At 47.1% G+C, this 17,499-nt stretch overlaps 20 non-coding genes across 20 annotated transcripts; all 20 read right to left on the bottom strand.

Moving 5' to 3' along the window:
• Positions 1–262: 262 nt before the first annotated feature.
• LOC121196375 lies at positions 263–426 on the bottom strand. The gene has a single exon (XR_005895840.1). It is a non-coding gene; the product is annotated as a U1 spliceosomal RNA (small nuclear RNA).
• A 1,165-nt stretch (positions 427–1,591) lies between these two features.
• On the bottom strand, positions 1,592–1,706 carry LOC121196092. Its single transcript, XR_005895572.1, has one exon. It is a non-coding gene; the product is annotated as a U5 spliceosomal RNA (small nuclear RNA).
• Positions 1,707–2,096: 390 nt separating this feature from the next.
• Positions 2,097–2,287, bottom strand: LOC121196577. Its single transcript, XR_005896025.1, has one exon. It is a non-coding gene; the product is annotated as a U2 spliceosomal RNA (small nuclear RNA).
• Positions 2,288–2,864: 577 nt separating this feature from the next.
• LOC121196373 lies at positions 2,865–3,028 on the bottom strand. Its single transcript, XR_005895838.1, has one exon. It is a non-coding gene; the product is annotated as a U1 spliceosomal RNA (small nuclear RNA).
• Positions 3,029–4,193: 1,165 nt separating this feature from the next.
• On the bottom strand, positions 4,194–4,308 carry LOC121196091. The gene has a single exon (XR_005895571.1). It is a non-coding gene; the product is annotated as a U5 spliceosomal RNA (small nuclear RNA).
• A 394-nt stretch (positions 4,309–4,702) lies between these two features.
• Positions 4,703–4,893, bottom strand: LOC121196576. The gene has a single exon (XR_005896024.1). It is a non-coding gene; the product is annotated as a U2 spliceosomal RNA (small nuclear RNA).
• A 577-nt stretch (positions 4,894–5,470) lies between these two features.
• On the bottom strand, positions 5,471–5,634 carry LOC121196372. Its single transcript, XR_005895837.1, has one exon. It is a non-coding gene; the product is annotated as a U1 spliceosomal RNA (small nuclear RNA).
• A 1,165-nt stretch (positions 5,635–6,799) lies between these two features.
• LOC121196090 lies at positions 6,800–6,914 on the bottom strand. The gene has a single exon (XR_005895570.1). It is a non-coding gene; the product is annotated as a U5 spliceosomal RNA (small nuclear RNA).
• A 390-nt stretch (positions 6,915–7,304) lies between these two features.
• LOC121196575 lies at positions 7,305–7,495 on the bottom strand. Its single transcript, XR_005896023.1, has one exon. It is a non-coding gene; the product is annotated as a U2 spliceosomal RNA (small nuclear RNA).
• A 577-nt stretch (positions 7,496–8,072) lies between these two features.
• LOC121196371 lies at positions 8,073–8,236 on the bottom strand. The gene has a single exon (XR_005895836.1). It is a non-coding gene; the product is annotated as a U1 spliceosomal RNA (small nuclear RNA).
• A 1,162-nt stretch (positions 8,237–9,398) lies between these two features.
• LOC121196089 lies at positions 9,399–9,513 on the bottom strand. The gene has a single exon (XR_005895569.1). It is a non-coding gene; the product is annotated as a U5 spliceosomal RNA (small nuclear RNA).
• A 394-nt stretch (positions 9,514–9,907) lies between these two features.
• On the bottom strand, positions 9,908–10,098 carry LOC121196573. The gene has a single exon (XR_005896021.1). It is a non-coding gene; the product is annotated as a U2 spliceosomal RNA (small nuclear RNA).
• Positions 10,099–10,675: 577 nt separating this feature from the next.
• Positions 10,676–10,839, bottom strand: LOC121196370. Its single transcript, XR_005895835.1, has one exon. It is a non-coding gene; the product is annotated as a U1 spliceosomal RNA (small nuclear RNA).
• A 1,162-nt stretch (positions 10,840–12,001) lies between these two features.
• LOC121196088 lies at positions 12,002–12,116 on the bottom strand. Its single transcript, XR_005895568.1, has one exon. It is a non-coding gene; the product is annotated as a U5 spliceosomal RNA (small nuclear RNA).
• Positions 12,117–12,510: 394 nt separating this feature from the next.
• Positions 12,511–12,701, bottom strand: LOC121196572. The gene has a single exon (XR_005896020.1). It is a non-coding gene; the product is annotated as a U2 spliceosomal RNA (small nuclear RNA).
• Positions 12,702–13,278: 577 nt separating this feature from the next.
• LOC121196369 lies at positions 13,279–13,442 on the bottom strand. Its single transcript, XR_005895833.1, has one exon. It is a non-coding gene; the product is annotated as a U1 spliceosomal RNA (small nuclear RNA).
• A 1,166-nt stretch (positions 13,443–14,608) lies between these two features.
• On the bottom strand, positions 14,609–14,723 carry LOC121196087. The gene has a single exon (XR_005895567.1). It is a non-coding gene; the product is annotated as a U5 spliceosomal RNA (small nuclear RNA).
• Positions 14,724–15,117: 394 nt separating this feature from the next.
• Positions 15,118–15,308, bottom strand: LOC121196571. The gene has a single exon (XR_005896019.1). It is a non-coding gene; the product is annotated as a U2 spliceosomal RNA (small nuclear RNA).
• Positions 15,309–15,885: 577 nt separating this feature from the next.
• Positions 15,886–16,049, bottom strand: LOC121196368. Its single transcript, XR_005895832.1, has one exon. It is a non-coding gene; the product is annotated as a U1 spliceosomal RNA (small nuclear RNA).
• Positions 16,050–17,215: 1,166 nt separating this feature from the next.
• LOC121196085 lies at positions 17,216–17,330 on the bottom strand. Its single transcript, XR_005895566.1, has one exon. It is a non-coding gene; the product is annotated as a U5 spliceosomal RNA (small nuclear RNA).
• Between the last annotated feature and the right edge of the window lie 169 nt (positions 17,331–17,499).

Here is a 17,499-nt window from a genome sequence, read left to right as displayed (position 1 = left end):
CTCACACTTCATTTTGTCATGGAAAGGCCACGCCCACTTCCCCAATTCCAACGGGAACACGGGGAATTGTCATGACTAAACACGCCACTCTGTAGCGCACGCCAGAGAGCTTCTGCAGAGCAACACTGCCGCTTTGTGGACAGACTGCAAAAGCTGACATGTAACTCCAAATCAACAAAGCCACTTCACAAAACGGAGAGTCTTCAACAGGTTAGCGCATGGGCATTCCTGACACATTGTGTTTTCTTCTACACGCACGCAACAGGGGAGAGCGCGAACGCAGTCCCCCACTACCAGAAATTATGCAGTCGAGATTCCCACATTTGGGGAATTCGCAGGGGTCAGCACAGCCGGAGTGCAATGACTGAGCCTCGCCCTGGGTGAACCACCTTGTTGATCATGGTATCTCCCCTGCCAGGTAAGTATGAGCTGCAGCTGGAAGAGAGCGGGTGGTGGTCACCAGGCACCGCGCTCTGGCTGACGGTGCCTACAATGCATAATCCCACATTTCAGCGCCTTGAGCATCAGCTCCCCTTTGTCTGTTACATTTATGGCTGAAAAGACACAAACACTGCTGCAAATAGGCTGCGGCGTGCGGCAAACGCGCTTTGTTGGATCTACCCATCATGCACTGCTCTGCCAAAAACAAAGGAACACTGTGTGAAATGCCACTAGTCAAGCTGTCTCTTGGGAAAGAAAGCAAAGGCCCACGTGGGACACTTTTCAAAACATTTGACTAAATGAACTAAACACTGACATGAACTACTAACATGTATTGACTCAGCGAAAACCTTGGAGCTGATCTGGACTTTCCTGTGGTTTCCTCTTGTCCTTGTAACAGCAGTAGCTCCTCCCTTCCTTGTCAATAATTGTGCAGAAATATCTGAGGGCTTCTTTCTTCCTAAATCATAAGCAAGTCCTGTCCAGTCCAACTGTTTCTGCTCCTGTTTGACTTCTGAACTTGTCTCTGGCTGTGTGTCCACTTACTGCAGCCTCTGACATCAGACTGTAGAATCTTGATACATCAAAGGCATCAAAGGACAAACACACGCTCACACATACCGGTACTTATATCTTTGTGAGGACACTCTCTGGCATAATGCTTTCCCTCGCCCTAACCTCTCTCTCTCTTAGCATCTCAGACCTATGTCAGTACCAGTGCCTCTGTCAAAGAATACAAAAAAAAAAAACAAAACACTAGACCTGTACACACATAAAGTCATGTATTCATGTAGTCATCTGTGAATGTGTGTTTGATGAGTGCAAAGTGAAAATGCTGCATGAACCTTGTTTTTGTAAAAGCTTCTCTTGTTTCCTTTGCTTCTTACAACTGTATATTTTTCAAGCATCATCTGTCATATTGAAGAAATAAGTTCATTCAGTAGCGTTATTTCTTTTTTTACTGTCATCATGTACACTTTTCTTGTCTCAAAGACGGCAGCATCCCCACCAAAGCCTAAAAATAAAGTATACCAGCGAAATGACAACATCTAGCACACATTTCTTCCGCAAAGAAAGAGCAAAGTCGGACAGGGGAGCTCCCACTTGTGGCGCTCTATAAAGATGTTTGACTTTTCACCAACTCAAAAGGCTCAGCCATAAGGCCGAGCCAGCCAAAAATAACTTCAACTCATTGGTGTTCCTCTCCACGGAAGTCTTTAGTAAAAGGCGAAAGACTTGTGCGTTATGAAGAGAAACAAGAGTCAGAACAGGCCTGTCTCAGAGAGCAGCTGAGGACCCTAGTCGTCCCAGCTACCACCGTCGCGGTGCGCCTCCCTTGGCTTGCCGCGTGCTAAATCCCAGCCTCCCCTCCACCCCCCACCACCTCCAGCCTGAAAAATCCAGGCCTGGCTTTTACATGGAGACTACAAAGTCTGGGAAACGATCAGGCGTCTTCAGGGAGTCCGCGACCAATCATCGTAGCTGAAGTGCACTGTGTTGTTGAGCGGGGTTCCCTGGGTGATATCAGTAAATCAACTGACTGGTTGTGCACAATTCACTTGATAAAAACTTAGCCGCATTTTCCTAAAGCCACTGTAAAAGTTTGACTCCTAACTAAACATGCGTGTCAGAGCTTGATTTTCTACAAAGCAAGAGAAAGGTGCACCGTTCCCGGCGGCACTGCAATGCCAGGTCGATGCGTGGAGTGAGCGGAGCAAGCTCCCTTTTCAGCTCCCTCTCCTAAAAATGGGTTTAATACGTTATCCCCATATAGGGGACATATCAGATATTAAACTGATAAGAACAGATACTACACTTGATCTTAGCCAAAAGGCCGAGAAGCGATGAGGCCCAAGCGTTTGACGTCCAAATCAAGCTCTTGGTACAACCGTCACTTGTCGCGGTGTCCCGTTTGTAAGCCAGCTTATCGATTGCCGCCACTTAGCAACTCCGCCCATCTGTCTGCCGTGTACTTTTCCCTGCCGCTATACAAAGATGTTTGACCTTTCACCAACTCAAAAGGCTCAGCCATACGGCAAAGCCGGCCAAAAATAGCTTCAACTCATTGCTGTTCCACACCAAAGCCTAGAAATAAAGCATACTAGAAGAACATCTAGCACACATTTCTTCCACAAACAAGCAGCACAGTCGGACAGGAGAGCTCACACTTCATTTTGTCATGGAAAGGCCACGCCCACTTCCCCAATTCCAACGGGAACACGGGGAATTGTCATGACTAAACACGCCACTCTGTAGCGCACGCCAGAGAGCTTCTGCAGAGCAACACTGCCGCTTTGTGGACAGACTGCAAAAGCTGACATGTAACTCCAAATCAACAAAGCCACTTCACAAAACGGAGAGTCTTCAACAGGTTAGCGCATGGGCATTCCTGACACATTGTGTTTTCTTCTACACGCACGCAACAGGGGAGAGCGCGAACGCAGTCCCCCACTACCAGAAATTATGCAGTCGAGATTCCCACATTTGGGGAATTCGCAGGGGTCAGCACAGCCGGAGTGCAATGACTGAGCCTCGCCCTGGGTGAACCACCTTGTTGATCATGGTATCTCCCCTGCCAGGTAAGTATGAGCTGCAGCTGGAAGAGAGCGGGTGGTGGTCACCAGGCACCGCGCTCTGGCTGACGGTGCCTACAATGCATAATCCCACATTTCAGCGCCTTGAGCATCAGCTCCCCTTTGTCTGTTACATTTATGGCTGAAAAGACACAAACACTGCTGCAAATAGGCTGCGGCGTGCGGCAAACGCGCTTTGTTGGATCTACCCATCATGCACTGCTCTGCCAAAAACAAAGGAACACTGTGTGAAATGCCACTAGTCAAGCTGTCTCTTGGGAAAGAAAGCAAAGGCCCACGTGGGACACTTTTCAAAACATTTGACTAAATGAACTAAACACTGACATGAACTACTAACATGTATTGACTCAGCGAAAACCTTGGAGCTGATCTGGACTTTCCTGTGGTTTCCTCTTGTCCTTGTAACAGCAGTAGCTCCTCCCTTCCTTGTCAATAATTGTGCAGAAATATCTGAGGGCTTCTTTCTTCCTAAATCATAAGCAAGTCCTGTCCAGTCCAACTGTTTCTGCTCCTGTTTGACTTCTGAACTTGTCTCTGGCTGTGTGTCCACTTACTGCAGCCTCTGACATCAGACTGTAGAATCTTGATACATCAAAGGCATCAAAGGACAAACACACGCTCACACATACCGGTACTTATATCTTTGTGAGGACACTCTCTGGCATAATGCTTTCCCTCGCCCTAACCTCTCTCTCTCTTAGCATCTCAGACCTATGTCAGTACCAGTGCCTCTGTCAAAGAATACAAAAAAAAAAAAAAAAACACTAGACCTGTACACACATAAAGTCATGTATTCATGTAGTCATCTGTGAATGTGTGTTTGATGAGTGCAAAGTGAAAATGCTGCATGAACCTTGTTTTTGTAAAAGCTTCTCTTGTTTCCTTTGCTTCTTACAACTGTATATTTTTCAAGCATCATCTGTCATATTGAAGAAATAAGTTCATTCAGTAGCGTTATTTCTTTTTTTACTGTCATCATGTACACTTTTCTTGTCTCAAAGACGGCAGCATCCCCACCAAAGCCTAAAAATAAAGTATACAAGCAAAATGACAACATCTAGCACACATTTCTTCCGCAAAGAAAGAGCAAAGTCGGACAGGGGAGCTCCCACTTGTGGCGCTCTATAAAGATGTTTGACTTTTCACCAACTCAAAAGGCTCAGCCATAAGGCCGAGCCAGCCAAAAATAACTTCAACTCATTGGTGTTCCTCTCCACGGAAGTCTTTAGTAAAAGGCGAAAGACTTGTGCGTTATGAAGAGAAACAAGAGTCAGAACAGGCCTGTCTCAGAGAGCAGCTGAGGACCCTAGTCGTCCCAGCTACCACCGTCGCGGTGTGCCTCCCTTGGCTTGCCGCGTGCTAAATCCCAGCCTCCCCTCCATTGCCCCCCCAGCATCTCCAGCCTGAAAAATCCAGGCCTGGCTTTTACATGGAGACTACAAAGTCTGGGAAACGATCAGGCGTCTTCAGGGAGTCCGCGACCAATCATCGTAGCTGAAGTGCGCTGTGTTGTTGAGCGGGGTTCCCTGGGTGATATCAGTAAATCAACTGACTGGTTGTGCACAATTCACTTGATAAAAACTTAGCCGCATTTTCCTTCAGCCACTGTAAAAGTTTGACTCCTAACTAAACATGCGTGTCAGAGCTTGATTTTCTACAAAGCAAGAGAAAGGTGCACCGTTCCCGGCGGCACTGCAATGCCAGGTCGATGCGTGGAGTGAGCGGAGCAAGCTCCCTTTTCAGCTCCCTCTCCTAAAAATGGGTTTAATACGTTATCCCCATATAGGGGACATATCAGATATTAAACTGATAAGAACAGATACTACACTTGATCTTAGCCAAAAGGCCGAGAAGCGATGAGGCCCAAGCGTTTGACATCCAAATCAAGCTCTTGGTACAACCGTCACTTGTCGCGGTGTCCCGTTTGTAAGCCAGCTTATCGATTGCCGCCACTTAGCAACTCCGCCCATCTGTCTGCCGTGTACTTTTCCCTGCCGCTATACAAAGATGTTTGACCTTTCACCAACTCAAAAGGCTCAGCCATACGGCAAAGCCGGCCAAAAATAGCTTCAACTCATTGCTGTTCCACACCAAAGCCTAGAAATAAAGCATACTAGAAGAACATCTAGCACACATTTCGTCCACAAACAAGCAGCAAAGTCGGACAGGAGAGCTCACACTTCATTTTGTCATGGAAAGGCCACGCCCACTTCCCCAATTCCAACGGGAACACGGGGAATTGTCATGACTAAACACGCCACTCTGTAGCGCACGCCAGAGAGCTTCTGCAGAGCAACACTGCCGCTTTGTGGACAGACTGCAAAAGCTGACATGTAACTCCAAATCAACAAAGCCACTTCACAAAACGGAGAGTCTTCAACAGGTTAGCGCATGGGCATTCCTGACACATTGTGTTTTCTTCTACACGCACGCAACAGGGGAGAGCGCGAACGCAGTCCCCCACTACCAGAAATTATGCAGTCGAGATTCCCACATTTGGGGAATTCGCAGGGGTCAGCACAGCCGGAGTGCAATGACTGAGCCTCGCCCTGGGTGAACCACCTTGTTGATCATGGTATCTCCCCTGCCAGGTAAGTATGAGCTGCAGCTGGAAGAGAGCGGGTGGTGGTCACCAGGCACCGCGCTCTGGCTGACGGTGCCTACAATGCATAATCCCACATTTCAGCGCCTTGAGCATCAGCTCCCCTTTGTCTGTTACATTTATGGCTGAAAAGACACAAACACTGCTGCAAATAGGCTGCGGCGTGCGGCAAACGCGCTTTGTTGGATCTACCCATCATGCACTGCTCTGCCAAAAACAAAGGAACACTGTGTGAAATGCCACTAGTCAAGCTGTCTCTTGGGAAAGAAAGCAAAGGCCCACGTGGGACACTTTTCAAAACATTTGACTAAATGAACTAAACACTGACATGAACTACTAACATGTATTGACTCAGCGAAAACCTTGGAGCTGACCTGGACTTTCCTGTGGTTTCCTCTTGTCCTTGTAACAGCAGTAGCTCCTCCCTTCCTTGTCAATAATTGTGCAGAAATATCTGAGGGCTTCTTTCTTCCTAAATCATAAGCAAGTCCTGTCCAGTCCAACTGTTTCTGCTCCTGTTTGACTTCTGAACTTGTCTCTGGCTGTGTGTCCACTTACTGCAGCCTCTGACATCAGACTGTAGAATCTTGATACATCAAAGGCATCAAAGGACAAACACACGCTCACACATACCGGTACTTATATCTTTGTGAGGACACTCTCTGGCATAATGCTTTCCCTCGCCCTAACCTCTCTCTCTCTTAGCATCTCAGACCTATGTCAGTACCAGTGCCTCTGTCAAAGAATACAAAAAAAAAAAAAAAAACACTAGACCTGTACACACATAAAGTCATGTATTCATGTAGTCATCTGTGAATGTGTGTTTGATGAGTGCAAAGTGAAAATGCTGCATGAACCTTGTTTTTGTAAAAGCTTCTCTTGTTTCCTTTGCTTCTTACAACTGTATATTTTTCAAGCATCATCTGTCATATTGAAGAAATAAGTTCATTCAGTAGCGTTATTTCTTTTTTTACTGTCATCATGTACACTTTTCTTGTCTCAAAGACGGCAGCATCCCCACCAAAGCCTAAAAATAAAGTATACCAGCGAAATGACAACATCTAGCACACATTTCTTCCGCAAAGAAAGAGCAAAGTCGGACAGGGGAGCTCCCACTTGTGGCGCTCTATAAAGATGTTTGACTTTTCACCAACTCAAAAGGCTCAGCCATAAGGCCGAGCCAGCCAAAAATAACTTCAACTCATTGGTGTTCCTCTCCACGGAAGTCTTTAGTAAAAGGCGAAAGACTTGTGCGTTATGAAGAGAAACAAGAGTCAGAACAGGCCTGTCTCAGAGAGCAGCTGAGGACCCTAGTCGTCCCAGCTACCACCGTCGCGGTGCGCCTCCCTTGGCTTGCCGCGTGCTAAATCCCAGCCTCCCCTCCACCCCCCACCACCTCCAGCCTGAAAAATCCAGGCCTGGCTTTTACATGGAGACTACAAAGTCTGGGAAACGATCAGGCGTCTTCAGGGAGTCCGCGACCAATCATCGTAGCTGAAGTGCACTGTGTTGTTGAGCGGGGTTCCCTGGGTGATATCAGTAAATCAACTGACTGGTTGTGCACAATTCACTTGATAAAAACTTAGCCGCATTTTCCTTCAGCCACTGTAAAAGTTTGACTCCTAACTAAACATGCGTGTCAGAGCTTGATTTTCTACAAAGCAAGAGAAAGGTGCACCGTTCCCGGCGGCACTGCAATGCCAGGTCGATGCGTGGAGTGAGCGGAGCAAGCTCCCTTTTCAGCTCCCTCTCCTAAAAATGGGTTTAATACGTTATCCCCATATAGGGGACATATCAGATATTAAACTGATAAGAACAGATACTACACTTGATCTTAGCCAAAAGGCCGAGAAGCGATGAGGCCCAAGCGTTTGACGTCCAAATCAAGCTCTTGGTACAACCGTCACTTGTCGCGGTGTCCCGTTTGTAAGCCAGCTTATCGATTGCCGCCACTTAGCAACTCCGCCCATCTGTCTGCCGTGTACTTTTCCCTGCCGCTATACAAAGATGTTTGACCTTTCACCAACTCAAAAGGCTCAGCCATACGGCAAAGCCGGCCAAAAATAGCTTCAACTCATTGCTGTTCCACACCAAAGCCTAGAAATAAAGCATACTAGAAGAACATCTAGCACACATTTCTTCCACAAACAAGCAGCACAGTCGGACAGGAGAGCTCACACTTCATTTTGTCATGGAAAGGCCACGCCCACTTCCCCAATTCCAACGGGAACACGGGGAATTGTCATGACTAAACACGCCACTCTGTAGCGCACGCCAGAGAGCTTCTGCAGAGCAACACTGCCGCTTTGTGGACAGACTGCAAAAGCTGACATGTAACTCCAAATCAACAAAGCCACTTCACAAAACGGAGAGTCTTCAACAGGTTAGCGCATGGGCATTCCTGACACATTGTGTTTTCTTCTACACGCACGCAACAGGGGAGAGCGCGAACGCAGTCCCCCACTACCAGAAATTATGCAGTCGAGATTCCCACATTTGGGGAATTCGCAGGGGTCAGCACAGCCGGAGTGCAATGACTGAGCCTCGCCCTGGGTGAACCACCTTGTTGATCATGGTATCTCCCCTGCCAGGTAAGTATGAGCTGCAGCTGGAAGAGAGCGGGTGGTGGTCACCAGGCACCGCGCTCTGGCTGACGGTGCCTACAATGCATAATCCCACATTTCAGCGCCTTGAGCATCAGCTCCCCTTTGTCTGTTACATTTATGGCTGAAAAGACACAAACACTGCTGCAAATAGGCTGCGGCGTGCGGCAAACGCGCTTTGTTGGATCTACCCATCATGCACTGCTCTGCCAAAAACAAAGGAACACTGTGTGAAATGCCACTAGTCAAGCTGTCTCTTGGGAAAGAAAGCAAAGGCCCACGTGGGACACTTTTCAAAACATTTGACTAAATGAACTAAACACTGACATGAACTACTAACATGTATTGACTCAGCGAAAACCTTGGAGCTGATCTGGACTTTCCTGTGGTTTCCTCTTGTCCTTGTAACAGCAGTAGCTCCTCCCTTCCTTGTCAATAATTGTGCAGAAATATCTGAGGGCTTCTTTCTTCCTAAATCATAAGCAAGTCCTGTCCAGTCCAACTGTTTCTGCTCCTGTTTGACTTCTGAACTTGTCTCTGGCTGTGTGTCCACTTACTGCAGCCTCTGACATCAGACTGTAGAATCTTGATACATCAAAGGCATCAAAGGACAAACACACGCTCACACATACCGGTACTTATATCTTTGTGAGGACACTCTCTGGCATAATGCTTTCCCTCGCCCTAACCTCTCTCTCTCTTAGCATCTCAGACCTATGTCAGTACCAGTGCCTCTGTCAAAGAATACAAAAAAAAAAAAAACACTAGACCTGTACACACATAAAGTCATGTATTCATGTAGTCATCTGTGAATGTGTGTTTGATGAGTGCAAAGTGAAAATGCTGCATGAACCTTGTTTTTGTAAAAGCTTCTCTTGTTTCCTTTGCTTCTTACAACTGTATATTTTTCAAGCATCATCTGTCATATTGAAGAAATAAGTTCATTCAGTAGCGTTATTTCTTTTTTTACTGTCATCATGTACACTTTTCTTGTCTCAAAGACGGCAGCATCCCCACCAAAGCCTAAAAATAAAGTATACAAGCAAAATGACAACATCTAGCACACATTTCTTCCGCAAAGAAAGAGCAAAGTCGGACAGGGGAGCTCCCACTTGTGGCGCTCTATAAAGATGTTTGACTTTTCACCAACTCAAAAGGCTCAGCCATAAGGCCGAGCCAGCCAAAAATAACTTCAACTCATTGGTGTTCCTCTCCACGGAAGTCTTTAGTAAAAGGCGAAAGACTTGTGCGTTATGAAGAGAAACAAGAGTCAGAACAGGCCTGTCTCAGAGAGCAGCTGAGGACCCTAGTCGTCCCAGCTACCACCGTCGCGGTGTGCCTCCCTTGGCTTGCCGCGTGCTAAATCCCAGCCTCCCCTCCATTGCCCCCCCAGCATCTCCAGCCTGAAAAATCCAGGCCTGGCTTTTACATGGAGACTACAAAGTCTGGGAAACGATCAGGCGTCTTCAGGGAGTCCGCGACCAATCATCGTAGCTGAAGTGCACTGTGTTGTTGAGCGGGGTTCCCTGGGTGATATCAGTAAATCAACTGACTGGTTGTGCACAATTCACTTGATAAAAACTTAGCCGCATTTTCCTTCAGCCACTGTAAAAGTTTGACTCCTAACTAAACATGCGTGTCAGAGCTTGATTTTCTACAAAGCAAGAGAAAGGTGCACCGTTCCCGGCGGCACTGCAATGCCAGGTCGATGCGTGGAGTGAGCGGAGCAAGCTCCCTTTTCAGCTCCCTCTCCTAAAAATGGGTTTAATACGTTATCCCCATATAGGGGACATATCAGATATTAAACTGATAAGAACAGATACTACACTTGATCTTAGCCAAAAGGCCGAGAAGCGATGAGGCCCAAGCGTTTGACGTCCAAATCAAGCTCTTGGTACAACCGTCACTTGTCGCGGTGTCCCGTTTGTAAGCCAGCTTATCGATTGCCGCCACTTAGCAACTCCGCCCATCTGTCTGCCGTGTACTTTTCCCTGCCGCTATACAAAGATGTTTGACCTTTCACCAACTCAAAAGGCTCAGCCATACGGCAAAGCCGGCCAAAAATAGCTTCAACTCATTGCTGTTCCACACCAAAGCCTAGAAATAAAGCATACTAGAAGAACATCTAGCACACATTTCGTCCACAAACAAGCAGCAAAGTCGGACAGGAGAGCTCACACTTCATTTTGTCATGGAAAGGCCACGCCCACTTCCCCAATTCCAACGGGAACACGGGGAATTGTCATGACTAAACACGCCACTCTGTAGCGCACGCCAGAGAGCTTCTGCAGAGCAACACTGCCGCTTTGTGGACAGACTGCAAAAGCTGACATGTAACTCCAAATCAACAAAGCCACTTCACAAAACGGAGAGTCTTCAACAGGTTAGCGCATGGGCATTCCTGACACATTGTGTTTTCTTCTACACGCACGCAACAGGGGAGAGCGCGAACGCAGTCCCCCACTACCAGAAATTATGCAGTCGAGATTCCCACATTTGGGGAATTCGCAGGGGTCAGCACAGCCGGAGTGCAATGACTGAGCCTCGCCCTGGGTGAACCACCTTGTTGATCATGGTATCTCCCCTGCCAGGTAAGTATGAGCTGCAGCTGGAAGAGAGCGGGTGGTGGTCACCAGGCACCGCGCTCTGGCTGACGGTGCCTACAATGCATAATCCCACATTTCAGCGCCTTGAGCATCAGCTCCCCTTTGTCTGTTACATTTATGGCTGAAAAGACACAAACACTGCTGCAAATAGGCTGCGGCGTGCGGCAAACGCGCTTTGTTGGATCTACCCATCATGCACTGCTCTGCCAAAAACAAAGGAACACTGTGTGAAATGCCACTAGTCAAGCTGTCTCTTGGGAAAGAAAGCAAAGGCCCACGTGGGACACTTTTCAAAACATTTGACTAAATGAACTAAACACTGACATGAACTACTAACATGTATTGACTCAGCGAAAACCTTGGAGCTGACCTGGACTTTCCTGTGGTTTCCTCTTGTCCTTGTAACAGCAGTAGCTCCTCCCTTCCTTGTCAATAATTGTGCAGAAATATCTGAGGGCTTCTTTCTTCCTAAATCATAAGCAAGTCCTGTCCAGTCCAACTGTTTCTGCTCCTGTTTGACTTCTGAACTTGTCTCTGGCTGTGTGTCCACTTACTGCAGCCTCTGACATCAGACTGTAGAATCTTGATACATCAAAGGCATCAAAGGACAAACACACGCTCACACATACCGGTACTTATATCTTTGTGAGGACACTCTCTGGCATAATGCTTTCCCTCGCCCTAACCTCTCTCTCTCTTAGCATCTCAGACCTATGTCAGTAGCAGTGCCTCTGTCAAAGAATACAAAAAAAAAAAAAACACTAGACCTGTACACACATAAAGTCATGTATTCATGTAGTCATCTGTGAATGTGTGTTTGATGAGTGCAAAGTGAAAATGCTGCATGAACCTTGTTTTTGTAAAAGCTTCTCTTGTTTCCTTTGCTTCTTACAACTGTATATTTTTCAAGCATCATCTGTCATATTGAAGAAATAAGTTCATTCAGTAGCGTTATTTCTTTTTTTACTGTCATCATGTACACTTTTCTTGTCTCAAAGACGGCAGCATCCCCACCAAAGCCTAAAAATAAAGTATACCAGCGAAATGACAACATCTAGCACACATTTCTTCCGCAAAGAAAGAGCAAAGTCGGACAGGGGAGCTCCCACTTGTGGCGCTCTATAAAGATGTTTGACTTTTCACCAACTCAAAAGGCTCAGCCATAAGGCCGAGCCAGCCAAAAATAACTTCAACTCATTGGTGTTCCTCTCCACGGAAGTCTTTAGTAAAAGGCGAAAGACTTGTGCGTTATGAAGAGAAACAAGAGTCAGAACAGGCCTGTCTCAGAGAGCAGCTGAGGACCCTAGTCGTCCCAGCTACCACCGTCGCGGTGCGCCTCCCTTGGCTTGCCGCGTGCTAAATCCCAGCCTCCCCTCCATTGCCCCCCCAGCATCTCCAGCCTGAAAAATCCAGGCCTGGCTTTTACATGGAGACTACAAAGTCTGGGAAACGATCAGGCGTCTTCAGGGAGTCCGCGACCAATCATCGTAGCTGAAGTGCACTGTGTTGTTGAGCGGGGTTCCCTGGGTGATATCAGTAAATCAACTGACTGGTTGTGCACAATTCACTTGATAAAAACTTAGCCGCATTTTCCTTCAGCCACTGTAAAAGTTTGACTCCTAACTAAACATGCGTGTCAGAGCTTGATTTTCTACAAAGCAAGAGAAAGGTGCACCGTTCCCGGCGGCACTGCAATGCCAGGTCGATGCGTGGAGTGAGCGGAGCAAGCTCCCTTTTCAGCTCCCTCTCCTAAAAATGGGTTTAATACGTTATCCCCATATAGGGGACATATCAGATATTAAACTGATAAGAACAGATACTACACTTGATCTTAGCCAAAAGGCCGAGAAGCGATGAGGCCCAAGCGTTTGACGTCCAAATCAAGCTCTTGGTACAACCGTCACTTGTCGCGGTGTCCCGTTTGTAAGCCAGCTTATCGATTGCCGCCACTTAGCAACTCCGCCCATCTGTCTGCCGTGTACTTTTCCCTGCCGCTATACAAAGATGTTTGACCTTTCACCAACTCAAAAGGCTCAGCCATACGGCAAAGCCGGCCAAAAATAGCTTCAACTCATTGCTGTTCCACACCAAAGCCTAGAAATAAAGCATACTAGAAGAACATCTAGCACACATTTCTTCCACAAACAAGCAGCACAGTCGGACAGGAGAGCTCACACTTCATTTTGTCATGGAAAGGCCACGCCCACTTCCCCAATTCCAACGGGAACACGGGGAATTGTCATGACTAAACACGCCACTCTGTAGCGCACGCCAGAGAGCTTCTGCAGAGCAACACTGCCGCTTTGTGGACAGACTGCAAAAGCTGACATGTAACTCCAAATCAACAAAGCCACTTCACAAAACGGAGAGTCTTCAACAGGTTAGCGCATGGGCATTCCTGACACATTGTGTTTTCTTCTACACGCACGCAACAGGGGAGAGCGCGAACGCAGTCCCCCACTACCAGAAATTATGCAGTCGAGATTCCCACATTTGGGGAATTCGCAGGGGTCAGCACAGCCGGAGTGCAATGACTGAGCCTCGCCCTGGGTGAACCACCTTGTTGATCATGGTATCTCCCCTGCCAGGTAAGTATGAGCTGCAGCTGGAAGAGAGCGGGTGCTGGTCACCAGGCACAGCGCTCTGGCTGACGGTGCCTACAATGCATAATCCCACATTTCAGCGCCTTGAGCATCAGCTCCCCTTTGTCTGTTACATTTATGGCTGAAAAGACACAAACACTGCTGCAAATAGGCTGCGGCGTGCGGCAAACGCGCTTTGTTGGATCTACCCATCATGCACTGCTCTGCCAAAAACAAAGGAACACTGTGTGAAATGCCACTAGTCAAGCTGTCTCTTGGGAAAGAAAGCAAAGGCCCACGTGGGACACTTTTCAAAACATTTGACTAAATGAACTAAACACTGACATGAACTACTAACATGTATTGACTCAGCGAAAACCTTGGAGCTGATCTGGACTTTCCTGTGGTTTCCTCTTGTCCTTGTAACAGCACTAGCTCCTCCCTTCCTTGTCAATAATTGTGCAGAAATATCTGAGGGCTTCTTTCTTCCTAAATCATAAGCAAGTCCTGTCCAGTCCAACTGTTTCTGCTCCTGTTTGACTTCTGAACTTGTCTCTGGCTGTGTGTCCACTTACTGCAGCCTCTGACATCAGACTGTAGAATCTTGATACATCAAAGGCATCAAAGGACAAACACACGCTCACACATACCGGTACTTATATCTTTGTGAGGACACTCTCTGGCATAATGCTTTCCCTCGCCCTAACCTCTCTCTCTCTTAGCATCTCAGACCTATGTCAGTACCAGTGCCTCTGTCAAAGAATACAAAAAAAAAAAAAAAAAACACTAGACCTGTACACACATAAAGTCATGTATTCATGTAGTCATCTGTGAATGTGTGTTTGATGAGTGCAAAGTGAAAATGCTGCATGAACCTTGTTTTTGTAAAAGCTTCTCTTGTTTCCTTTGCTTCTTACAACTGTATATTTTTCAAGCATCATCTGTCATATTGAAGAAATAAGTTCATTCAGTAGCGTTATTTCTTTTTTTACTGTCATCATGTACACTTTTCTTGTCTCAAAGACGGCAGCATCCCCACCAAAGCCTAAAAATAAAGTATACCAGCGAAATGACAACATCTAGCACACATTTCTTCCGCAAAGAAAGAGCAAAGTCGGACAGGGGAGCTCCCACTTGTGGCGCTCTATAAAGATGTTTGACTTTTCACCAACTCAAAAGGCTCAGCCATAAGGCCGAGCCAGCCAAAAATAACTTCAACTCATTGGTGTTCCTCTCCACGGAAGTCTTTAGTAAAAGGCGAAAGACTTGTGCGTTATGAAGAGAAACAAGAGTCAGAACAGGCCTGTCTCAGAGAGCAGCTGAGGACCCTAGTCGTCCCAGCTACCACCGTCGCGGTGCGCCTCCCTTGGCTTGCCGCGTGCTAAATCCCAGCCTCCCCTCCATTGCCCCCCCAGCATCTCCAGCCTGAAAAATCCAGGCCTGGCTTTTACATGGAGACTACAAAGTCTGGGAAACGATCAGGCGTCTTCAGGGAGTCCGCGACCAATCATCGTAGCTGAAGTGCACTGTGTTGTTGAGCGGGGTTCCCTGGGTGATATCAGTAAATCAACTGACTGGTTGTGCACAATTCACTTGATAAAAACTTAGCCGCATTTTCCTTCAGCCACTGTAAAAGTTTGACTCCTAACTAAACATGCGTGTCAGAGCTTGATTTTCTACAAAGCAAGAGAAAGGTGCACCGTTCCCGGCGGCACTGCAATGCCAGGTCGATGCGTGGAGTGAGCGGAGCAAGCTCCCTTTTCAGCTCCCTCTCCTAAAAATGGGTTTAATACGTTATCCCCATATAGGGGACATATCAGATATTAAACTGATAAGAACAGATACTACACTTGATCTTAGCCAAAAGGCCGAGAAGCGATGAGGCCCAAGCGTTTGACGTCCAAATCAAGCTCTTGGTACAACCGTCACTTGTCGCGGTGTCCCGTTTGTAAGCCAGCTTATCGATTGCCGCCACTTAGCAACTCCGCCCATCTGTCTGCCGTGTACTTTTCCCTGCCGCTATACAAAGATGTTTGACCTTTCACCAACTCAAAAGGCTCAGCCATACGGCAAAGCCGGCCAAAAATAGCTTCAACTCATTGCTGTTCCACACCAAAGCCTAGAAATAAAGCATACTAGAAGAACATCTAGCACACATTTCGTCCACAAACAAGCAGCAAAGTCGGACAGGAGAGCTCACACTTCATTTTGTCATGGAAAGGCCACGCCCACTTCCCCAATTCCAACGGGAACACGGGGAATTGTCATGACTAAACACGCCACTCTGTAGCGCACGCCAGAGAGCTTCTGCAGAGCAACACTGCCGCTTTGTGGACAGACTGCAAAAGCTGACATGTAACTCCAAATCAACAAAGCCACTTCACAAAACGGAGAGTCTTCAACAGGTTAGCGCATGGGCATTCCTGACACATTGTGTTTTCTTCTACACGCACGCAACAGGGGAGAGCGCGAACGCAGTCCCCCACTACCAGAAATTATGCAGTCGAGATTCCCACATTTGGGGAATTCGCAGGGGTCAGCACAGCCGGAGTGCAATGACTGAGCCTCGCCCTGGGTGAACCACCTTGTTGATCATGGTATCTCCCCTGCCAGGTAAGTATGAGCTGCAGCTGGAAGAGAGCGGGTGGTGGTCACCAGGCACCGCGCTCTGGCTGACGGTGCCTACAATGCATAATCCCACATTTCAGCGCCTTGAGCATCAGCTCCCCTTTGTCTGTTACATTTATGGCTGAAAAGACACAAACACTGCTGCAAATAGGCTGCGGCGTGCGGCAAACGCGCTTTGTTGGATCTACCCATCATGCACTGCTCTGCCAAAAACAAAGGAACACTGTGTGAAATGCCACTAGTCAAGCTGTCTCTTGGGAAAGAAAGCAAAGGCCCACGTGGGACACTTTTCAAAACATTTGACTAAATGAACTAAACACTGACATGAACTACTAACATGTATTGACTCAGCGAAAACCTTGGAGCTGATCTGGACTTTCCTGTGGTTTCCTCTTGTCCTTGTAACAGCACTAGCTCCTCCCTTCCTTGTCAATAATTGTGCAGAAATATCTGAGGGCTTCTTTCTTCCTAAATCATAAGCAAGTCCTGTCCAGTCCAACTGTTTCTGCTCCTGTTTGACTTCTGAACTTGTCTCTGGCTGTGTGTCCACTTACTGCAGCCTCTGACATCAGACTGTAGAATCTTGATACATCAAAGGCATCAAAGGACAAACACACGCTCACACATACCGGTACTTATATCTTTGTGAGGACACTCTCTGGCATAATGCTTTCCCTCGCCCTAACCTCTCTCTCTCTTAGCATCTCAGACCTATGTCAGTAGCAGTGCCTCTGTCAAAGAATACAAAAAAAAAAAAAAAAAACACTAGACCTGTACACACATAAAGTCATGTATTCATGTAGTCATCTGTGAATGTGTGTTTGATGAGTGCAAAGTGAAAATGCTGCATGAACCTTGTTTTTGTAAAAGCTTCTCTTGTTTCCTTTGCTTCTTACAACTGTATATTTTTCAAGCATCATCTGTCATATTGAAGAAATAAGTTCATTCAGTAGCGTTATTTCTTTTTTTACTGTCATCATGTACACTTTTCTTGTCTCAAAGACGGCAGCATCCCCACCAAAGCCTAAAAATAAAGTATACCAGCGAAATGACAACATCTAGCACACATTTCTTCCGCAAAGAAAGAGCAAAGTCGGACAGGGGAGCTCCCACTTGTGGCGCTCTATAAAGATGTTTGACTTTTCACCAACTCAAAAGGCTCAGCCATAAGGCCGAGCCAGCCAAAAATAACTTCAACTCATTGGTGTTCCTCTCCACGGAAGTCTTTAGTAAAAGGCGAAAGACTTGTGCGTTATGAAGAGAAACAAGAGTCAGAACAGGCCTGTCTCAGAGAGCAGCTGAGGACCCTAGTCGTCCCAGCTACCACCGTCGCGGTGCGCCTCCCTTGGCTTGCCGCGTGCTAAATCCCAGCCTCCCCTCCATTGCCCCCCCAGCATCTCCAGCCTGAAAAATCCAGGCCTGGCTTTTACATGGAGACTACAA

This window comes from Toxotes jaculatrix, chromosome 16, assembly GCF_017976425.1.
Source record: "Toxotes jaculatrix isolate fToxJac2 chromosome 16, fToxJac2.pri, whole genome shotgun sequence".
In the NCBI taxonomy this organism is placed as follows: domain Eukaryota; kingdom Metazoa; phylum Chordata; class Actinopteri; family Toxotidae; genus Toxotes; species Toxotes jaculatrix.
The sequence above is the reverse complement of the archived record's forward strand: the minus strand, read 5'-3'. Positions and strand labels throughout refer to the sequence as shown.